Source organism: Sturnira hondurensis, unplaced genomic scaffold (genome assembly GCF_014824575.4).
Source record: "Sturnira hondurensis isolate 20B ecotype Veracruz unplaced genomic scaffold, ASM1482457v3 Scaffold0001721, whole genome shotgun sequence".
NCBI lineage: Eukaryota > Metazoa > Chordata > Mammalia > Chiroptera > Phyllostomidae > Sturnira > Sturnira hondurensis.
Genome location: NW_028074352.1, coordinates 32,572 through 37,947, shown reverse-complemented (window position 1 = coordinate 37,947; position 5,376 = coordinate 32,572).

The window sequence follows — 5,376 nt, the reverse complement described above, 5'->3', positions numbered from 1 at the left end:
TTTGAAACTTGATAGTTGTCCGTGTCTAGTTGTGATACAAATGTATTTGCCCTTCTTAAAGGAATCCGGGAAGACAACTTTTTAGTTTGAGCTAGCACGATTTTTGGAGAACAGAGGAAATCTTGTCCTTTCCGGGAGAACGATAATTAAGCCTCAGGAGATGTCTGATCGTATTAAAAAGGATTGTTTCCACAAGGAAGGGCCGTGTATTTATGGCCTTTTCCACCCAACCTATTAGGGTTTGTGAAAACCATCTGTTACCCTTTAGTTATTGTATATTTATCCAACGTAATAAATCACTGCCTACAGAATGGGTAATAAAATAAACATTTTTGTCTGAAGATTGTGATTTTTGGTTTAGTAGTTTATATATGTGAGCATTCAATATGTAACTAACTGGTGACTGAAAAAAAAGTCCTGGCGATTGGTTATTGAAGGCAAAGACCAAACTCTGGGCTTGTGTGCAGACTCTTAATGTCTGTTGCATGTATTTTTTTTTCAATTCAGTTCTTGACAGTAATCGAATTGGGGCTTCTTGCAAGACATTACAGTGTCTGTGGGGGAGGGGAGGCTAATGGTTACCCTTTATAGTTAGGAGGCAGGAAAACCATAAGAAATGGAAGTTCACGGGCAGTTTATCCTCCTTCCTCTTAAGTAGCTCTACACTGTTGGGGGGGGGGGGGGCGGGTGAAGGGATAGTGACAGTCCTGCAAAAGTGGGACTCCACCATGGACTTTTGGAAATTTCTGAATCTCATCTGCAAATCTTTCTTATAGTCCCCAAATCTAAGTTTACTATAGTACTAACGCATCTATAGAAAGTTTCCAGTTTCCAGAGTATTTTTTTCCTCATCTATTATTTCATTTGAATTTTAAAATGCCTTCTAGGAAGTACAGAAAAAATTTTTTCTCCTTATTTTATAAATGAATAAATCAGTTAAGTTGACGTCAGAGTTCTGAAGCAAGTAAAAACTTGGAGCTAGACACAGGGTCAATGTTTGTGAGACATTTTTTTGCCCAATGCCTGTAGCAAGAAATCACATTTTCTGTGCTTTTGTATATGTCGACTTCAACATATATCTAGGCTCTGAGTCTGTTTTGTTTTTTTAATTGACAATTTGTATTAAGAAAAAAACTGGGTAGTACAGACGCACTAAGCTGACCAAGGAAAAAACTCAGCTGGAAGCATTCATGCCTGAATCCCATATGTGCCTATAACTTCACCTTCCTGAGTGTGGGTTCTAATGTGTAAAACTGGGAGGTTTCTAATACTTCCCCTATAGGACTCTTAGGAAGTTCCAATGAGTTAACATAAAGCACCTTACTTTATCTACTATTAAACTCTAGATAAATTGTAATTAACATTAATATAATTGCAGTGTGGTTTTGTGAGTGATGATTAGCTAATAATCTGATAGAGTGGTGAAGTATGTGATTTTTTACAGGGATGGGCAAAAGTAGCTTTGCAGTTGTTCATATAGAAAGACAGGCAGGTTATGATTATTACAAGAGTTTTGTTAAAAGAATAAACTCTGTTTTGTGTACTCACAACTGTAAATGTACTTTTGCCTACCACATAGCTGTGGTTTAAAAAAAATACTGTTCATTAGGAGAGTTTAATACGTTGTATAGGTGGACCATCCTAATTTCATGCTGCCTTGCCACTTGTTGAAGTGGCATCCAAAGGAAAAAAGAATGAGGGGGTCCTCAACAATGTTTTGAGCACTTACTATGTATGGCCAGGCACTGTGCTGAATGCTTCACGTAACCTACAGGGTTCATTTTATTCTCTCAATAACTAAGCATTAGGCTCAGTTGAGACCTCTGTTACACAAATGAAGAAATAAAGGATTAAGAGAGATTTAGCAAATCATCTGAGATCGTAGTATAAATGGTAGAGTTGAATTTAAGCTTAGGCCATTATGACTGTACTAGATTGCTTGCTTTCTTATGGCAAAAAGAAAAGCTAAGCCAGTTCTAAATCACTTTGAAGATCCAAATGGATCAAAACATCCACTGTTCATAACTGCAACAGCATTCATTACACCTTCCCCTCATATAATTAGATAATTAAGCTAATTAACAGGCAACAGAGTACAGGTGTTAAAACAACAAGTTTTAATTCCTGCCATGGTTTTTATGAGCTGTGTGATATCTGGTTATTTACCCTCACCTGAGGTCCCAGTTATTTCATCTGTAAAATGGATATAATAGCAGTTTGGTTGAATAAATGAGATATTTAAACTGCGCAGAGCATGACATCTTGCATACAAATGTGCGTAATGAATGACAGCTATTACCATGGCTGAACTGGTCATCCGTAAGGCTCTGGCTCTGTAGAATTCTAGTGGACTGAGAACAAAAGGCTACCACGCTTAGCAATTACACAAGCTTTTTTCTTCCCCGTTACTCTAAAAAATACTGAGGAAGAACATCCAGAATTGATTGCCAGACCGTGCTAAAGGAGGTACCTCAAATGATTTTGTTATTCTGGAATAGAAGTCTTCACACTTGGCTCTGGAGTCTGAATCTGAGAGCTGGAGAGAGTTACAAGCTAGCATGTCCAGCTGCATCTGGTTTTTGTTTTTTGGTTTTTTACAGTCTTTGGCATTTCTTTAATTTTAATTTTAATTTTTAACACTATTATAGATGTCACCTCTTTCCCCCTCTTTCCCCCCTCACTAGTGCCCCCCACCCCAGCTTTCACTACATTGTTGTCTGTGACACACACACACACACACACACACACACACTCTCTCTCTCTCTTTAGCTAATCTCTTTCAGTTCTCCAAACCCCTCCTCTCTAAGATCTATCAGTTATTCCATGTATCCATACCTCTGGTTGTATTTTGTTTGTCAGTTTATTTTGCTCATTAGATTTCACATATGAGTAAGGTCATATAGTATTTGTCTTCCTCTGACTAGCTTATTTTGCTTAGCATAATATTCTCCAGGTCCATCCCTGATGTTGAAAAGGGTAAGATTCCCTTCTTTTTTACAGCCGTGTAGTGTTCCTGTGTATAAATGTGCCACAGCTTTTTTATTCACTCATCTACTGATGGGCACTTGGGCTGTTTCCAGATCTTTGCTATTGTAAATAATGCTGCTATGAACATATGGGTGCATATATTTTTTCTGATTGGTGTTTTGAGATTCTTAGAATATACAAGGGGCAATGCCCTGCAAAATATGAAATTATGTTCTGAACGGCAAGCTGCTTGTAGTACAGGCTTCCTCCACTAGGTGAGTGTTTTACAACCCATCTGTATCAGTGTACCGGTGTGTGTTTTTGTGAGGGGCTATGTTTAGCTTCAGTGAATTTTTTGAAGATTCTTTCAACATGTTTTTCCACTTCATAATGGGTGAGTTATGCGCACACCTGCCCACACTACACTGAGTGTTCAGCAGTTTTTGACCAAAAACAGCATGACCTCCTGTGCCCGACATTCCCTATTCACCAGATCTCTCCCTGAGCAAATTTTTTTTGTTTTTCCAGGCTGAAAAAAAGTCCTCAAAGGGAAATGTTTTGCCAATGTGGAAGATGTAAAACAAAACAAACAAAAAAAAAACCAGCAGAAGCACTAAAAGGCATCAAAATTGACAAGTTCAAAAACTGTTTTGAGCAGTGGGAAAAAATGTCTCAATAGGTGTATTGCATCAAATGGAGAGCGCTTTGACAGTGACTAAAGTTTAAACATATAAGAATAAATGCATGTTTTTCATAAATAAATTCTGTGTTTTTTGGTGATCCTCCCTCATAGTCACAGAAGTGAGATCACTGGGGCAAATAGCAGTTCCATTTTTAGTTTTCTGAGGAAACTTCATACTGTTTTCCACAGTGGCTGCACCAGTCTGCATTCCCACCAACAGTGCACTAGGGTTCCTTTGTATCCACAGCCAGCCACCACTTGTTGTCTTGATTTATTGATGATAGACATTCTGACACGTATGAGGTGATATCTTTTTGTAGTTTTAATTTTAATTTCTCTGATGATTAGTGACTTTAAGCATTTTTTCACCTCACAGAGGGCCCATGTGTGTGGGCCCTCTGTATGTCTTCTTTGGAGGAGTCTCTATGCAGGTCAATGCAACTCACATTAAGGTGTGAGTTAATTTCTGGGCCCTCTGTTCTGTTCTTTTGAAGTATATGCCTGTTCTTTGGCCAGTACCAGCCTCTTTTGATTACAGTGGCTTTGTAGTGTAGTGAGATATCTGGTATTGTGATCCCTCTTGCTTTGTTCTTATTTCTTAAGATTGATGAGGCTATTTGGGGTCTTTTTTGGTTCCATATAAATTTTTGGAATATTTGTTCTATATCTGTGAAATATGTCTTTGGTATTTTAAATAGGAATTGTGTCGAATCTATAGATTGCTTTGAGTAGTATGGATGTTTTAATGATGTTAATTCTTCCATTCCATGAACATGGAGTACGCATTCACTCCTTTGTGCTTTCTCCTGTTTCTTTCTTTAGTGTCCTATAGTTTTCTGAGTACAGGTCTTTTCCCTCCTTGGTTAAGTTCATTCCTATATATATTATTTCTTTGTTACAATGGTAAATGGGATGTTTTCTTAGTTTGTCTTTCTGATAGTTCATTATTGGTGTATAAAAGTGATACCAATTTCTGGATATCAGTTTTGTATCCTGCTATTTTGCAGAATTCATTTATTAAATCTAGTAGTTTTTTTGGTGGAGTCTTTAGGGTTTTTCTATGTACAATATTATGTCATTGTAAATAATGACAGTTTTACTTTTCTCCTTTCCAATTTGGATGCCTTTTAGTTCATCATCCTTTCTGATCACTGTGGTTAGGGCTTCCAGTATTATGGTTTTTTTAAAATTATTTTATTGTTATTCAAGTACGGTTGTCTGCATTTACCCTCCACAGTTCCCCCACAACCCCAGTCATCCTCACCTCTCTCCCCTGATGCCACCCTCTGGCTTGGTTTTGTCCATGTGTCCTTTATAGTTCCTGAAAATCTTTCCTCCCTTTCCCCCCATTATCCTCTCCCACCTCCCTTCTGGTTACTGTCAGATTGTTCTTAATTTCAATGTCTCTGGTTGTATTTTGCCTCCTTATTTGTTTTGTTGATTAGGTTCCACTTAAAGGTGAGATGATATGATATTTTTCTTTCACAACATGGCTTATTTCACTTAGCATAATGCTTTCCAGTTCATCCATGCTATTGCAAAGAGTAGGAGTTCCTTCTTTTTCCTGCTGCATAATATTCCATTGTTCAAATGTACCACAGTGTTTTGATCCACTCATTTATTGATGAGCACTTAGGTTGCTGCCAGCTCTTGGCTATTGTAATTTGTGCTGCTATGAACATTGGGGTGTATAGGTTCTTTTGGATTGGTGTTTCAGGGTTCTTAGG